The sequence below is a fragment of the Harpia harpyja genome, chromosome 7 (assembly GCF_026419915.1).
Source record: "Harpia harpyja isolate bHarHar1 chromosome 7, bHarHar1 primary haplotype, whole genome shotgun sequence".
Taxonomy (NCBI): domain Eukaryota; kingdom Metazoa; phylum Chordata; class Aves; order Accipitriformes; family Accipitridae; genus Harpia; species Harpia harpyja.
Genome location: NC_068946.1, coordinates 14492353 through 14509361, shown reverse-complemented (window position 1 = coordinate 14509361; position 17009 = coordinate 14492353). Strand labels below are relative to the sequence as shown.

The window sequence follows — 17009 nt, the reverse complement described above, 5'->3', positions numbered from 1 at the left end:
CAGATTAACAACATCTTTCTTCTCCAGGCTTTCGGCCACATGTTCGAATTGGTTCAGCCCATGAATAAAACCGAAACCCCATAATCTTACAGGCTCGAGACAGAGGTGGGGGGATGGGGACGACAGATTTAATGCCTTGTAGCCAATTTAGTTTCATTTTTTTAGCTTCTTTCTTTAAGGAGAAAAGATAATTACTTTTAAAAAAAATTTATATTGTTTTTAAAGAAAGCAAGAAAGGAAGCTGCAGGGTGTGCCCCCCCATCTCCACCACCCTGGCTTGTGGCTTAGACTGCAGCTTGTCAATGCCAGGGATGTGTTGTATGGGCACACGTCTCTCTAGACCTGAGCAGGAACCCATCTTGTGGCCTTCAGATGGCATTAACGATGAAACAAGGCATTAACAAGCCATTACTTTGCAACACTGTGGTTCTCTCTGCCTCCCTGACTCCACCACAGACCCAGCTGGCTCCATAACCACTAGAGGGGGGTGGAAGGTAACTAGTTGAGGGGATGATTTCCTCCTGTTGTGTCCTCCTGGGAAACATAGATGTCAGTGGGTTGGGGAGCTCTGCAGTTCTGGACAGGGTATGGATGTCTACCACACTCCAAGTTCACAGCATCGACGTGAGGAAGTTTTCCCCATCATCCACGGCATCAGCATGCTGCTGAAGCAACCTTCAAAATGGTGGAGCCACATGGGATGTCAAGCTTGTTCTCCAGAGAGGGGTGTTGTGATGCTGGTTGTGAATGAAGCCCCTTGGGGTTCTCTCTTTGGGGAGGGGAAAACTAACCAAACCGCAGGCTGGAGAGCTGCAGAAACAGCTATGAATTGCAAAGGCGGGACAGCACAGGCAGCATGAGAAGGAGTTCGAGGCATCCTAATTCAAAATGTATGTGATCGCCCATGCCTCGGCCCCCTTCCAGAGAGGTTACAACACCCTGCAAGCAGGCGATCCTGCACTGCGAGTGGAGCAACCGCTGGATGGGAGGAAACACTCCTTTGGGCAAGAGGAACCCACCACAGACCCAGGAGAGGATGAAATCTTGGGTGTCCTCCACCCGACCTCCTCATAAGTGAAGAATATACAGACAATTTTGCCTGGTGACCTGTGAGATCTTCTAAGGGTGAAATAAACCATTTTCCTTTTGGAAAAATAGTTTTAAGAAAACAAGGTTTGGTAACGTCGATTTGGCAGAGTTTTCCATTGGGAAATGTCATAGGAGTTGTACTTTTGGCTTCCCCACAACTTCCTTGCTTTCTGATTCATGCCATGGGACAGCACCTCCTGTCCCCAGAACACTGCTGGGCTCTAGCGGTGTCTCTCTTGCTTCACCATCCAGGAGCCTTGGGGCACCGAGGCAGAGGAGGCTCCAGGCCACAGGCTGGCCACCTGCCTAAAGGCAGATGCTGGTACTGATCTGGAGCATGTCAGCATGGCTTGATCTCCATAACCCATATCGTCTCTGAAGTTCATTAATGTAAATAAGCAGAAAGCAGATCACTTGCAAATTCCCATAAAGCTGTCCATAGATGGGGTAGGGGGCTCTCCCTGTGACCAAACCACCAACAAAACCCTTCAGGATGCTCAAAAGCAAATCACAACCCCCTGCAAAGGTCCAGCTGAGCCTTCCTAATTGCTACAGCAGGAAAAGGGTTACTCAGGAGCTACGGGAGGCCATCTCCACCTTTCTGGGTCCCTTAGCTCTCCCTTGTCCAGTGATGTCCAACGGCATCCACAGGGCACAGGCACAGTGGTCTAGAGGCCACCACCACAACCCCATGTCCTCCTCCTGGTCCCTCTGCCTTAGTGTGGGGTATCAGTAAGGCCAAGGGCCACCCCTGTCCTGCACACGTTGGTCAGATGGTCTCCTAGACCATAAGCATAGTGGCGTTTGGACAAAAAGCTGTTGACACCTCACACACACAGTGACACCTGCATTGATGTTCTCCTTTCAGTGGGGAGCTGCTGCCCACAGGCAGTCAGCCACAGGGGAAAATCTCCAGGCTTTCGGAGATGCTGCTTGCTCTGCCTTCCCTTTTCCTACCCTCTCCATTTTTCCCTCCTTGCTATTGCAGCTGCAGGACAGAGTGCTGATGAGACAGGATCAGGTCCAATCCCAGTTAGTCATTTCCCAGTAGTTAGTTTGTGTTACCAGACAAAGGACACCAATGTTTTCTCAGGTCACTGTTGCAACTCCCAACCACAAGTATGCCAAGGAAAAGGGGCTATGCTGGTATGTGGGGTACTGAGCCACACAAAAGCAGCACAGTCCTCTGGTCTGGTCTGGGAGATAGTGTCCTGCTGCCTATAGTGCTTCTCCAGCACCTGAAACACCTTGTTGCATTTGGGAATGTAGAAGCCCATGCCTTTGGTGCCTGACCCAATCCCTACTAATGCTCCCATTGCATATTAGAATGTTTTGTCTATGCATTGCCCATGATAATACTGCCTGCAGTGATACATGCAGGCACACCCGTGCTGCATTGTGTCAATCGTCACAGAGCTGAGAAAAGATCAAAACCATCTGAAGCTGCTGACGTTTCGCTATTTATCATGTAAAGTTCCTTGAGCCTCTGCTGCCTAGACCCTATAAGCAATATCATCCTATAAACAGTATTGTCCTGTAAGCAATATCATCCTCTAACCACTGCCATACAGCATAGCTCAGTTTAACTTCACACTGTGATGTTCCCTGGGTTGGGCTGGTCTGAATGCCCATTTGTCTGCGGAAAACACTGGGCTCTGGGTAGGAAAGAGAGTAAGACAAGCAGATGCCCTGGAAGCACAGCAAAGCACTAATTTTTTCACATGGGAAGAACAAAAACTGTGATGTGCAAGAAGTAACTCATGGCACATTTCAGGTGGCATCCTTCAGCTCCACCGCAGCGATTTGGGCCACACGTCTGCCCATGCCTCTGAACATGGGGTTGTGTCTAAGCCATTTGTCTCAGAGCTAATGGAGAGAGGTTGCTTCATCTCAACCTAAGCCTGACATGACTAATTGCCCTCTGAGGTGCTGGTTTGCTCCCATTGATTTCAAGAGGGAACCTGGAGGACGAGTGGAAATAGATGAATACACAGCTATATTGGGGTGAAGCCCATCCTGCCACTGATGCACCTCCACGGTAGCTCCCCACCTGCAAATTGGGGAGGAGAGGGCTTACGTTCCCATGCGTTTCTCCTCTCTTTTGAATGCTTTGTAGCACAGGTTGCCTCTCCCCACCTTCCTGGCCTGAATGCCGTGCAATGGGGCTGTGCTCTCAGCTGGGATGCTCCTGTGAGAAATCTTCAGTGGCAGCAAATAAATTAAAACCCAACGCAAAAGCCCACATATAAGATATTATTGCACCTTGTAGGCCACCCTTGGGTCAGCAGCAATGCCCTGGAGCAGCCTTTGGGGGATGGTGGTAATCAAAGCTGCATGATGAAACCCAGGCTGGACTTACCTTGTTCAGTAATTACAGGCTCCAAAAAATCAGTGCTGCAAACATATCATGGATGGCTGGTTAAAACACTTCCAGACAGATGCGTGGGCTATAATGTATGTTTTGATTAGTTCACTGCAGTCAATCTTGGCTTCACCAGGATCCTACGTCTCCGTGATCCCTCATCAGAGATGACATAAAGCCATGAGGTCATCCAAGCTCTCTTCTCACTGTGGGACTCGGCAAGCAACGTCTTGCCCTATGTATTCACCTAGGCAGACCTTGGGCACTAGGGCTTCTCCTTTTCCTGTTGGCATCATAAAAATAAATGAATAAAAAAAAAGCTCAAATGAACCTCAACTAAAAGGCCTGTGTTGACTAGAGCAAATTTCCATGTGGAGAAAACTGGAAGAAAGGTTGAACATTTTTTTTTAAGTCTGGAAGTCCTTGAGGTGGGTTTTTTTTCTCTCCAAGTAATTTAGTGTGTGTCTCAGTGTGTCCGAGCCAGCCCAAGCATTCCTCTTAGAGCACAACACACAAGTCATTGGGAAGTGCTGGGGACAGCGGAGACGTACATTATATACAGGCAATTTAGCACCAATCCTGTGACACAAAGAATATTTCTGGTTTTGCTGTTGGAAAGCTACATTTTACTGACTTGAGACCCCAACCCACAATGAAGCAATTATTAATGCACTATGATATTAAGATACAAAACAAGTTTAATAGTTCCAATGCAGAAATGTGATGGAGAGGGAGACCTATCCAATTAATATTATTAATTAGTATTTCTGTGGCACTGGGAAATGGGGTTCTCCTGGGAGCAGGCTCTTTGCACCACCGACCCAGCAGAAGCAAAGACACACTAGCTGGATGAAGGGGCAATGCAGTGAAACTCCTTTTCAGGGTATTTTTTCAAAAAAACGTCTTTTGGTTTGGGATGCCACTTTCCAGAAAGCGCTGTGCTTGTACATCCCTGCCACTGTTTCTCTCCCTCAGCACGCTCTCCTTGCTAACACAGGCATTGAGGAACTGCTGGTGGCCTCCTGGGAAAGGCAGCTGCAAAGAAAGCAAGATTTCATGCTTGGCTTTTGCACACAAGCCCTGCCGTTCTTCCCTGCTTGACAAGTCCCCCCCACGGAGGAAAGCTTTTATCGACAGTCATGTCAGGAAGCAGGGAGCTCTGCAGCTAAGCAACGGGTTGCTTGGCTTTATCACTAGCAAACGGGTCAATATTTTGCTCCTGTGCATGCATCCCCCTTGGGTCATTGAAACATACCCTGTAGTGCAATTCAGCAGGCTCTGAAGAGGTCCAGCTTAGTTATGGTAGCTCAAAGCATTGCCCTTCCTGACAGCAGCATTTATTATCCCCCCCCCAAAAAAATTACTCCATATATCTTCTCAAGGTGATCGGCTGGGACTCCAGTCTAATCAGACAGTTTTCCCCTTTTATCTCTCCCTGATCTGTCCAAGCAGCTCTGGAGTCCGTCAGCCCCGTGATATCATACCTTGGCACAGCCCCCGCCTGTTTGCTTTTTGCCAGGATGAATCCTGTAAACACTCGCAAGAAATCACAGCGGGGCCTGGGGGAAGAAGTTTTTTTCCTCCTCCCCTCCAGAGAAACAGCCCATCCTTCACTGCTTGCACGGGATGCCGGCGAGGGAAAGGAGGAAACGGAGGCTGAAGGGAAAGCAAGAGGAAGGTCGGGGATGGAGGACCACACCGCAGTTTTTCCTGGAATGATGGAGCGGTGAGGATGACCTCGGTAACTACAGAAAATAAACAAACCCGGGGATGAAGCAGCCAGCTGGGTTCTCTGCCAGTCACTTGATTTTTTTTTTTTAATCTTTTATTTTGCTCTATTTGTTGATGAGTTTGGTGAAAAGGCTTTTCCTTGATGTGTCAGAAGTATTGCAAAGCACGGGGCAGCCAACACCCAGCTGGGACTGACCCTAACCTGGCAGCCTTGGTCTGGTTACTTAAGCACAGGAGACTTTTGGGATTAACAAGGCATGTATCTGTCTGGTTATTTCCTCTCCGCTGCCCTCCCAATAACTTCTGAGCCCATTCCTTGTTTGCAGACTAACCTAAATGAGGGCAGTGATCTCGGAAAGATTAAATTTCTGAAAGTTTCTTGAAAATGCTCTGGCAGATGGATGGGCAGCCTTAGGGCATGGGGGGGGGGGGGGGGGCTGGCTGCAGCCTGAGCCCAGCCCAGCTTACCCCAGCACAGCAAAAGCCACCCGATGAGCAAACCAGAGCCCACCAAGGGCTTGCAGGATGCTCAAATCAGTGTGGGAGGAGGTAGCCCACAGTCATCTCATCCCAGTCACATTGATGCTGCTGTGTGATGCCACATCATGCACGCTGCACCATGAGTTCCTATTAACAAACAGGGAACCACAGCCTGATGCCAGTGCAAATTTTAGTCCATATGATCACACCAGGTGCCTGTAGTGCTGCTGGATTTTCCTCACCTCAAGTCTCCTGCGGCTGGAGAGACCCCAGAGATACCATCGGGATAGTTGCTTTGAGCTGCCACCCCTCCCAAGCCTTGCACGCAACCATCTTGCAATATAGAGAGGGAAAGGAAAAAAAACCCAAACCTCTAAGCACCATAAAGATTTTATTATAAACAAACCTCCGAGAACACTTTGGGAGCTGGGATGATTAACATTCCTTAACGAAGAAGGTGGGGGTGGAGCAGGAGCTGCGAGAGGGGAGACGCAACACCCTCCTGTGGGTCCCACCTTTCCACCTAATCCCCCCCATTGCCATCTGGCAGATTTACTGGGCCCAGTAACGTCGCTCCCACTGATACAATGAAGAATTGCAGGCTGTGCTGTATTTCCTCATGAATTTCGCTTCCCTGCCAGAAAAGTTCAGGGCTGGGTCAGACTTTATATATATATATATATAAAAAATATATATATATATAAAAAAATACATATCTATTTTTTTTTCTCCTTTCCAGGTGATTTCCACCTTTCCCCTTCTAAGGACTCATTCATCCTCATCTTCCCTACTCACCAGTTTTTTTACTATTTGCCCGGGTTGGCTTAAAGAAAATAACTGAAGGGCCAAACCCCACATCCATCCCCTCCAGGGTGGGGATGCTCCGCAGTGCTGCTATCCGTGTGTGCCAGGGGGGCTGTGGCAGATGCGCAGCCCCCTGCCCGCACCACAGGACCACCGAACCTGGTGGCAGCCTGCCCTCACCCCGATTCCAGCCGGGGAACACTAATTCAATCAAGCTGAATTAATGGACTGAAAAAGAGAGGCAGGTGGTTTGGACTTAACGGTCCTGTCCCTCCTCCGCCACTGCAGGCATGGACCGCCTTCACAGGGTCACGATCAGAAAAGGATGTGCACCGGCATCCTAAATCACTGGTTTCCAAGCTTCTACCATGCTGATTTATCTCATGCCTATGTCCACCATCCCAGCTCAAGGCAGGATGCTGAGAAACACAGATGGGAGATTTACCATCATCACGTACCTCTCTCTCCTCCCAGGGATGGGTCCGTGTTAGTGCTGCAGAAGGGACAGCCAACAGCCTCTGTGCTGGGGACCGGCAGCGACGGGGACCTCAGAGAAATGAAACTGCAGCAGAAAAACAAAAAGTCATTTGCTTCCCACCACCACCTCGTGTGCACTTCTGGGAAGAGAGGGGGAGAAATGAGTTTTTTCTCTCTCCATTGGGATTATGGCATGGGAACACAGGGAGAGGGAGGTCTTGAAGGACACAGCTGCCCCGGGCAGACAACAAGCGCTAAAACCCCTGGGCACAAGGTGACAAAATGCCTTCAAGCAGGCGCGTGTTGCACAACCTGAACGGTGGCATTGGTGCTCCTTCATCTCCGGCTCAGACACGTGGCTTTGCAGTCCCATTTCACCTGTCTCATAGGAGAAAGGCAAACACAAACAGGTGTAAATCACTTTTTCCCTCATCCCATGTCCAAACCATGTATTCCCCCCTTCAGCTTTGCTGCACCCACCTCAAATCTTCCTTCCTTTGCAAACACATTTCCCTTGAAGCTGCAATTGCTTTTGGAGAAGCAACTGTCCAGAAAACAACCATGTCCTACAGATTAAAATTCACCTGAACAGTGGTGCTGCTTTCTCTGGATGGCACCAGCCTGCCACCAGCAGGTGTCCAGGGATGGTCTCAGTTTCGTTGTTCGTATCCCTCCTGCACAGAGCGTGGCCATGGCCAAGCTGTCCTGCTGCAGTAAGTGGTGACCAAGGCCCTTCTTTTAGGAAAAGAAGCCCTAAAATGTGTTTCTAGGTGAATTTTGTAATGAATAAAGGCTCCTAGCACTGCTACTTATGAAGGTCTCTCTTCTCTTGTTTAACTAGAGGTTTGGCAGGAGCCTGGTGGTGCAGGCATCACTCCTGCTGCCTAAAGGTTTTAGGACGCTAATTCTGGGCACAGCCTGTAGAGGAACATCCCACCCCCACTAATTAAGGGTTTCCTGGGTCCTTTTTGTGGGTGACCCTATTTTATAACTGAGAATTGCTGTTCTGTAAGGAAGGCAGTCAAAAGCTGGGAGAAGGTGAAGCCCATGCACACACAGGCAGGCACATGAGGCCAGGTGTGCGGGGTAGCTCCCACCCTACTCCAGGGTGCAGGGGGTCCAGATGGCCTCATGTAGCTCTGTTTCATATGACCCAGAGGCTCATGGAAAATCTCAGATATAATACTCATAGGTTTCCTCTCCCCCTGCCCAGAATTAATCATACCTGCCTGCTGGAGGGATGCACATTTTACCCACAGGACTTTCCCATTGGAGAGCAGGTTGTCTGGACAAAAATAGGTTCTTGAACTTGAATTTCAGCAGTCTTCCTCTTTTAGCTCTCAAGGAAAAGTAAGGCTGGCATCATTGCCACATGGCAGTGGCTTCATAAAGCTCTGGTTTCCCATGACTGGTGTTAGAGGAAACCTTACTGGCTGGTATTTTCCAGCCCGGCCTGCTTTTTCCTATCAGCATTACATGAGATGTGATTTGGAGCTGAATTTTTGTGTTGCTTTCTATGCCAGGGAGATGACCCGCTTTCCTTGCTTGCATCTGGGAGACCTGATGGAGCCAGTCTGGAGGGAATCCCTTACCCAGGAGGAATGGCCACTGCCAGCATCCCTGTTCCTCTGCTGAGACAACGTGGCCAGGCCATCCTGCTCCTTGAGATACCCCAAGCAGCTCGGCTTCCCCTGCCAGTCCAAACTGGGAGGAGGACCTCCATCCCATCACCAGTTCAACCTTGAATGCATGACCAAGGCACATCAGACTGGAGATTTTCAGCATCCCAAAGAGAAGCAGCATGTCCGCAGCCCTGAGCTTTCGTACCACTGGAAAACCCTCTGAAGATGATGAAGGATGCTTGTCACAGCTCTTGTAATGCAGGGGAAAGGCAGAAAAGCTGAGGAACAGGACAGGGACATGCCCTCTCAGAAGCAGGAGGGTAAATCAGAGACCTGCATTACTGGCTGATCCCCTGCCACAGCCCATGCTGTCCTGTATTTTCGTGAACATGTTCTTGACCGCGGAAACCTAGATCACAGCTTTTAGGAGGGGAAGGAAAGGACTTGCTGTACTTGAGGCACTGCAGCTCCTTCATGAGAGCGGTTGTCAGACTTTTTTTAAGATGCTTTTGTTAAATACAAGGCTGTTACCCCGAAAGAGCTACCGGAGCCTTTGCCTCTCCAAACACCATCCCCGAACAAGTCGCACACCTTCTCACCTGAGGCTGGCTCTAAGCTGCCTTTTTCCCACAATTTCAGAGTTTTACAGTCAGCATTCCTCATTTTCCATGTCATTAATCTCCGTGGCCCCCGGCTCCAAGCAGGCTGGAAGCCAAATCCTACCAGACAGGTTCCAAGTGAAATCCAAGTTGTCTGGAAAAGAAAAAAATTCAACTAAAAATTCAAAAAGCACGTGAACCATACGCTGGGTCTCACCAACCATCCAGCAGGGCAAGTGCGAGGCTGCTCAAGCCAAAAGATGGTTTTGGTGGCAGTCAACATGCATTTTCCCATCCCACTTGACTTTTCCAGCAATGAGCCAAAATCTAAAGTGTTCGTTTGAGCTAACTTCTTTAATTTTGCCCAAGAAAAAAAACCAAAACAAAACAAAACTGGGAGTTTATTTTTAAGTTTCTCAAGAAAGATATTCTTGCTTTGAGAGCTGCCATTGAGCACTGCCAGCCAATACATTTTTCACAGCATTTTTGTAGTGATTTTTAATTTCCTCTCTTTGGCGTTTGAGCTGCTCTGCGCAAACTCCAATTCCCCGAGGTCCCAAAGCTGAGGACAAGACAGGTAAAACCTCTTTCAGACAGGGCAAGGGAAAAGAAGAAACCTGTCCTGTGGTAGGACAAGGGAGAAGGGGGAAGAGCAAAAACTCTCTCACCTGGTCATCTCCAGAGGTGTTCTACTGCCTTCAACACCATCCCTCTCCCCAACTTCTGCAAGTTGCCCATGCAGTTTGTCTCTGCTCTGGAGGATGAGGCTCAACACTTCAGGGATAATACCAATCTTCACCTCTCCTGCAACCTGCAGGTGATGGTCAGCTTGCCATTTTTGTTGGTAATTACTCTAAATTTGAGATTTTAGGCAGGACATCTGCCTGTTATTTGGAGGTCATTTACTCTCAGCAATGTCTTTCCAGCATCTCCACACCAATGGGGTGGCCCTCAGGTTTTTGGCATGGGCTTTGCTCAACCTCCACCCAGACTGCACAGCACATGCCAATGCCATTTCAACCACCCGGCTGGCAGTGCCAGCTCCCCTTTGGCGAGGGCTGTGCAAGCTACCTGCCAGCTGCCCTGCCAATGAACTCAGGAAACCAGCTACGTCAGACCCCGAGACAAAAATCAAGGCGCCGTGTTTTTCGACTAAGGGGAGGTTGGGAGCTGCAAAGTTGCATGTTTGTGCTTTATTTTCCTCCCTCCAGAAACAAATGCCAGCGCAGTTTAACTAGAGGAGCTGTATGGCACTGCACCAGGAATAACTTGCTAAACAGACCAGCAGCACCAGCAGGTTGAGCTGGGAACCTTAGGAACAAGGGCTCTGACAGCCCATGGCGTGATCCATTGCGCCTCTGCGCCAACTCTCACAGAGCGAGCCTGAGATGTGCTTCGGAGGAGCCCTAATGAAATCTGCAGATACTTTACCGCTCTGGTTGGATTGCTCTTCCTTCCTCCCCTTCCAAGCCTCTTCAAAACAGAGCTTGGAAGCAGCCTGTGATACTTAAGTTGTAAGTCCTGTCTTTCTCCACTCACAAAGGGAACCAAAAGGAATTGTTTTGAAATAACAGTGCAAATCAAATTACCCGTCGCAGATAAGGGGGAGAGAGGTCAAATATGAAAAGGCTTTAGATGAAAGAAGAATTAGCCTACAACCCGCAAGGAATAACTCAATTCAAGTCTCATTTTCAGCACCCCCAGAATCTGGCGCAACAGAGGTCCCTAATGAAGCCCAACAGATAAACCTGGCCAAGACAATTTGTTACACTGCTGAACACAGAGCCGTTTCACCAACCACATGCTAAGCATCAACCATCCCCTAAAATGGGAAAAGTATATCAACGTATTAGAAGCCATCATCAATCAGCTCAGAGGAAACCAAGCAGCCCTGATCAGGTTCCAGCCAGAGCTATGGGAAGCCACTCTGTGGTTTGAGCTTGCAGATATTCGGCAGCCTCATGCGCTCCTCCTCCTCCTCCCAAGCTGCATCCCTTGGAGGTGGGGCTGGGGATCTGGCTGCCCCCAGCCTCCAGACATCCCCACAGCAACCGGGCCGAAAAGAGCCGGGGGGGAGGCTTTGCAGACCCTCTCCTCTTGGCTGCACCAGCATTCGCCCGGCACTCCCCAGACTTGGCAGGGTTATTGATGGGCTTGGGACATGCCTGGGACTCCCAGCGGAGCTTTTCCAGCGTCTCCGCTTCAACTTTCCTCCCTTACACAGAAAAAAGTTCCCTCCACCTTTTTTTCCCAAAGACATATTTTATCCCCTTTGGTCACCATCTTCCTTCTTCCGGAGCACAGCAGAAAACAATTTGAGACCAGACCCAACGCAGCCCTACCAAGGCTGGGCTTGGCTTGGAGGCCAAGCAAGGACCCTCATCAGCACCGACACCCACCTCCTGGATAAATAGGCTCCAGAAATTCCTGTCACTCACCAGTGAATGAACCCAGCCCGCTAAAAGGCGGTTGCTAAGCTTGCCCTGGCTGTATTATTCACGGGGATTGGGGAGGATTTCAGAAATTGCTCTATGCAGTGGGGAAGGAGGGCTTTTTTTTCCTTTTTCTCCTTCAAACTAAAACATGTAAGTGAAGAGTGAAATTTTGAAAGCTTTCTCGAGGACTCTGGGTATTTAATTGCCTTTAAAGCACAGGAGTTGCTCCGTTCCCTCCTGATTTAGTGAGCAACAGGTCTCTCTTTCCTGCAGGCCCTCTGAAACTGTTGATCATTTGATAGTTGTGCCTTGATAGAGAACAAATACAAATGCATGATGCTGTCCATACCCGTATCCTCCTAAATACAGTAAAAACCTTTTTTTTTTTTTTTTAAATTGCATTGAATTTGCAGATTCCGAACCTTTCCCCCTTGGGGCAGGGGAATGAATTAATGAAAAAATAGATGAAAATGGCTCAAAAGGCCCATAATAAAGCAGATAAAAGGCACCTATCTGTGGCTGGTGCACACCAATGCTCTGCGCAATCAGCCCTGTACAGGAAGCAATGTTTTCCCCACTGCTGCCATGCACACCATGCAGGAGTGAGCTGCTGGGGTGGTTTTGTTTAAACCCCCATACACTCCCTTCAGAGTAGGCCAGGTAGAGAGGTCCTGCAGTAGGGGAGCAACGTGTGCCTCCACCTTTTCTCAGGACCTAGCCCATTACATCTTGTTATTGCTACTGAAGCATTTAATGTGCTTTAAATGTGGTGAAGGGAGATTCGCTTTTACCTAGTGGACATGCAGAAGACACCTGGCTCTTTGTTGCAGTCACCCCAGCCCTGAATAGCAGAGGTGTTTCTTGCATGGAGGCTTGTCCCCAGGCTGGAAGATGCAAAGCACAAGCAATGCCTTAGCCAGGAGGGCAGCTCTGAGCTGCTGCCGTCAGCTGAGACCAGGGCCTCATTGCCGGCACTGTGGGCAGCCCTGCTCCTCCCTGTGCTCAGCCTCCCGGCCCCACTTCATTTCCAGCCCCATCTGTTTCCCTTTCAGAGATAAAAATCTGTTTTAAGCTGAAAGCATGCACTGTGCTGCCCACTCCTCCAGGAGCTGGAGTGGTGGGTGGCTGCAGCTGCTGCCCCGTTGCATCATGCTGGGGATGTGCAGGATGCTCGGGGACCAGCTCCCCATGCAGGTGATGAGATGATGAAGAGCAGACCCCTGCCATTCCCACTGCCCTGAACAAAACCCCACGGCTCTCCCAGAGAGGTTCGTGGTCCCTTTCTGAGCTCAGAAAGCAAAGCACATGACAGCAGTGTGCTGCTGCCCAGCGTTAAGGGACCCACGGGGATGATGCCTGCCCACCACAGGGCAGCCCCCCTCCTGGACTGCTGCTGCTCTTGGCTCCTGTGCCACCCTCAAGCTGGTCCCAGAGGGGAAGCTGGTCCCATGTCTGCAGCTGTGGATGGTTTGAGGGTCTCCTGGCCAAGCACCGGTTGCTTCTGCTCCAGTCCCTGGTTTTCTGGGCACTCTCGGGTTTGGGTAGTGTTAAGAGAGTTCAAGAAACAAATCCAAGCCCTGTGCAATCACCTCCCAGGTGGCTTCCCAGATTTCCACATCCTTATAATCACGCAGAAATCCCACGGTCCAACCCAATAAGTCCCTCAGCAAACACAGAGACGATCCCTTTTTCTCAGAGCCTGTAATTAGTTCTTCTAGATGTGCTTCGTCCCTCCTGAAGCCTTTCATTAGCGCAGCCTGTGAGACACTATTTGCACAGCCGTGAAATATGAATATATTCTCAATCCTCAGCAGGAACTGTTTTTGCTAAGTTATGCTGCTGCAAAAAAGGCAGACTGTGACTTCCCCGCAACCTATAGAGTTGTTTTTTTATCACTTGCACAATTATTAAAATATATTCTCCATTATCCTGTGAACAGCATTGCACAGCCTTGCTGAGGAGACCTGGTTTTCATGCACCTCCAGAGATTTGCTCCCCATTGCTGTTCCCTGAGCAGCTCCCGCAGGAGCAGCTTTCCATTCAGGAATGGCTCGCCGTTGCTTTCCTCAGCTTTTCCTTCCTTCTGCTTTGCAACAGTCTTTAGCCAAGCCTTTGCAGCTCGACCCCCACTGGCCCTTTCACTTATTAAACTGCCTTTATTTTGACCCGTGAGTTTTCTCACTTTTACCCTTCCACTTCTCTCCCATCCTGCCACGGGGGAGTAAGTGAGGAGCTGGGTAGGGGCTTAGCTGCCAGCCACCACATGATTTAACATCTGTAGACCCCTGAACAGGGGACCAGCTGTACTGCCTGCAGGTTGGAGAGCCTGACCTGCCCTCACCAGGCACATCTAGGACTCATCCTGAGTTATTCACATCTTCAGTCAGACCTGCAGCCATCAGTACATTCCATTGTACAGTCTTAGAAGCAGATGCCATCAACCTTTGGGGTTCCCTTAGAAAATGCCCAGTGTTATTGACTATCTATCTATCGCCTGTCACTGGACAACTTGAATGAGTCTTGTTTGCAGGCACAGTCTGCAAGGCATTTCTTTTCCCCTTGATCCTCTCTTCTCATGGCAACAGGCATCTTCATTCAAACACATGCATTGTTACAGCCACAACCCATGGCAGACTGTGAGGGCAACCGCTATCTAATTCATACACAAAATGGCTCCATCCCATTGCTCTGCATCCACACCACATACTCATTTAGCCAGCACCAGGCTTTCCAGAGTCTCTGAACTGACTTTCTGCACACTGGCTGTATTTGCTCCACCTGGGAGCAGCGACTTATTGGCATTTGAAAGTCTCTGTCTTGGTAGAGTTACTGTGGGGTCTCTGGGTATTTTCCTTCAAGGCTTTGTCTTGTGTTCCTACAGCCCATCTACAGCCCTTGATTCAGCTTTTAGGACCTCTTGAGTTAAACTCCTTTCATACCTGATGTTTCTTTGCAGCTGGATTTGCTGTTGACGGATCTCATGTGGGTCACTGCTGTCTGCAGGCAGGACAAAAAAGCATCAGCTTCAAGTGCCAGCCAGCCATGCTGGCTGGTCCTGCTTGGGTTTGCTTGTTTTTTTTTAAATCTACCACTCTTTTCCTCCCACTGTGTACCTGGGTGGCCTGAAGCACATCCTCTTGCTAAAATACCACCTATCTGGGGATGAGACTGTTGAAAATGGCTATTCATGCCCTCCCACTTAGGCATTACTGTCATTATAACAACATAGGATGTGAGACAGTTGCTTTCCCTTAAAGTTGAGGAAATCACGGCCGTCGCACCCACAGGAGCAGATTGCTGCTGCTCTGGCTGGGCTTTAGCCTTTCCTCCCATACTCAGGCAGAAAGCTCTTAAATTCCCAGACCTGACCATATTATTGCACCTTTTTGTCAGGTATCACAACATTTTACTCCAGGGGAAGCAGTGTGAAACACCTCCCAGCCTCTCCCTGCTGGGAACTTGAGCACAGGTCCCAATCCCCTTGCAACGTCCCAGAGCACCTGATCCCGTCCCCTTGCTGCAAGGGCACCAACGTCCCTGAGCACCTGGCTTTTAGCACACATGCTATTTTTTCCAGCACCATTATCGCCAAATCTATGTTTTCCCTAAAGCCGTTACTACTTAAAGGCAAGTGCATTTCAATTCCCACTTACTGAGTTTCGCTAATAATTCTTCCTTGCTTAGCAACAGTTGCTTTTGCAGTGGAAAGTTGCAAGCTGAAGTTTACCTGGAAAAGAGAAGCTGGGATTCTTGGAAAAGGACCAAAAGAGAGAAAACAGCTTTCAGAGCCAGCCCCATTGCACAGCCCCCAGGGGAGCCCTGGGCACCGCAGCTCACCCACCAGGACCTCTGCCTGGAGCCGGGGAGCCCAGGGAGGGCAGCGGCAGCTTCTGCTTACCCCTACCTGCCCCCCCCCGAGCAGCAAACCCACTCCTGGCTCCCCTGGAGAAAAGCAAACAACCTCCAGGGCAGCTTTGCAGATTACACCCACATTTTTGCCTGTAAGATCCAGGCAGGGGGAACAAATGAGTTCCTAACACCCTCAGTGATCTTCAGAGCAGCCTGTAAGAGATCAACCATGCACCAGCCTTAGGAGAGTTTCCACTCAGCACAGATCCAAATCCCATTGTAAAAGCAGGACATTTTGCTGGCACAGGCTGAACTCTTGCCCCCTGTGCACTTGGGCTGTATATTTAATAGCAGACCCTGTTCTTTCCTCTGCAGCATTCCCATTGCTACGGAGACATTCATTTAAAGCACAAAGCCTTGACTTGCTGCCCAGAGTGAGAAACAGCCTCTTTCTCCTTTAAAAAAATAAAAAAGAAAAAAAAAAGAAAAAAAAACATCTAACCCTGGAAGAGCCTCGGGAAGGGTGTGGAGCAGCACGCACCCCAGTGCCTGGCTGGGCATCCACCCCTTGCATCCAGCCGTGGGCACCCATTGGAGGAGCTAGGAGGGAACCACCTCAAAGGGGTTAGGGCACATTCATTGCAGTGCAACATTATTTTCTTTAGGATTAACAGATTTCTGGCTATAAAAATTTCCATTGCTAAAGCAGCAGTTATGGAAATATATTATTTCATGCCGAGACCCCGGCGCGAATGCCACACCATTGAATTTAACCCTCCCCGCTGCATTGTGTCAGGTTTACGTCTATGTGCTCATGGCGAGCAGTGAGCCCAGAGTGTTTCAGGCAAGATTAAGGCAGCTCTGGACCGCAGATGCGTTTGCAGGCCTGACACGTCAACACTCACAGACCAGGTCCTGCTCCCCAGCAAGCTGCATGCCTGGGGCTGGACCAGCAGGTTTTAACCAGTGGACTTGAAGAAGGAAAAAGTATTGTTGCAGACACAGATAATCAGATACCGCTGGTCCTGGGGATGCCAAAGGAAGTCCTGTCACAGGCTGTCCTCCAAAACATCCATCCCAGCACTTTTAAACAGCCTCCCTCCATCATCCTAATTCGTAGGGTCTTAAAACCACCACCCAGCAATGAATATTTATCAGAGCCCGAAGTGCACATTTGGCTTCGCAGAGCGAGACCTGGGGCTTCTTAAAGGATTAGCAGCCTCTGACAAATCCACTGCACAGAGACTGAAACCATATTTAAAACAAACCCTGCTCTCCCCTGAAACAAGCCCTCTGCCTCAAGGCTGCAAGAGCTAGGCTGGATTGCCCAGCAGTAGGATTTCACACCAGCAGATGAACTCCCCCAGCTCCTGGAAGACCCTTCCAAACCTTCTGCCCAGATGAGCCCCCATGCCTCCTCTTGAAGGAGCTGCAGCCACTCTCCCAGCCGTGCTGGCACGCATTACAGCCAGTTGCCACCCCCACGTCACTCGTGGTCCCAAAGCAAGCCCCATGCCAGGGCCGTCACCCTGCCTGCAAATACGGGCTCTGCCCGCTCAGC

At 49.6% G+C, this 17009-nt stretch overlaps 1 pseudogene; it reads right to left on the bottom strand.

Annotated features, from left to right (window-relative positions):
- The window catches only part of LOC128143768 (uncharacterized), a 50070-nt pseudogene that overhangs the window by 29722 nt on the left and 3339 nt on the right, over positions 1–17009 (bottom strand).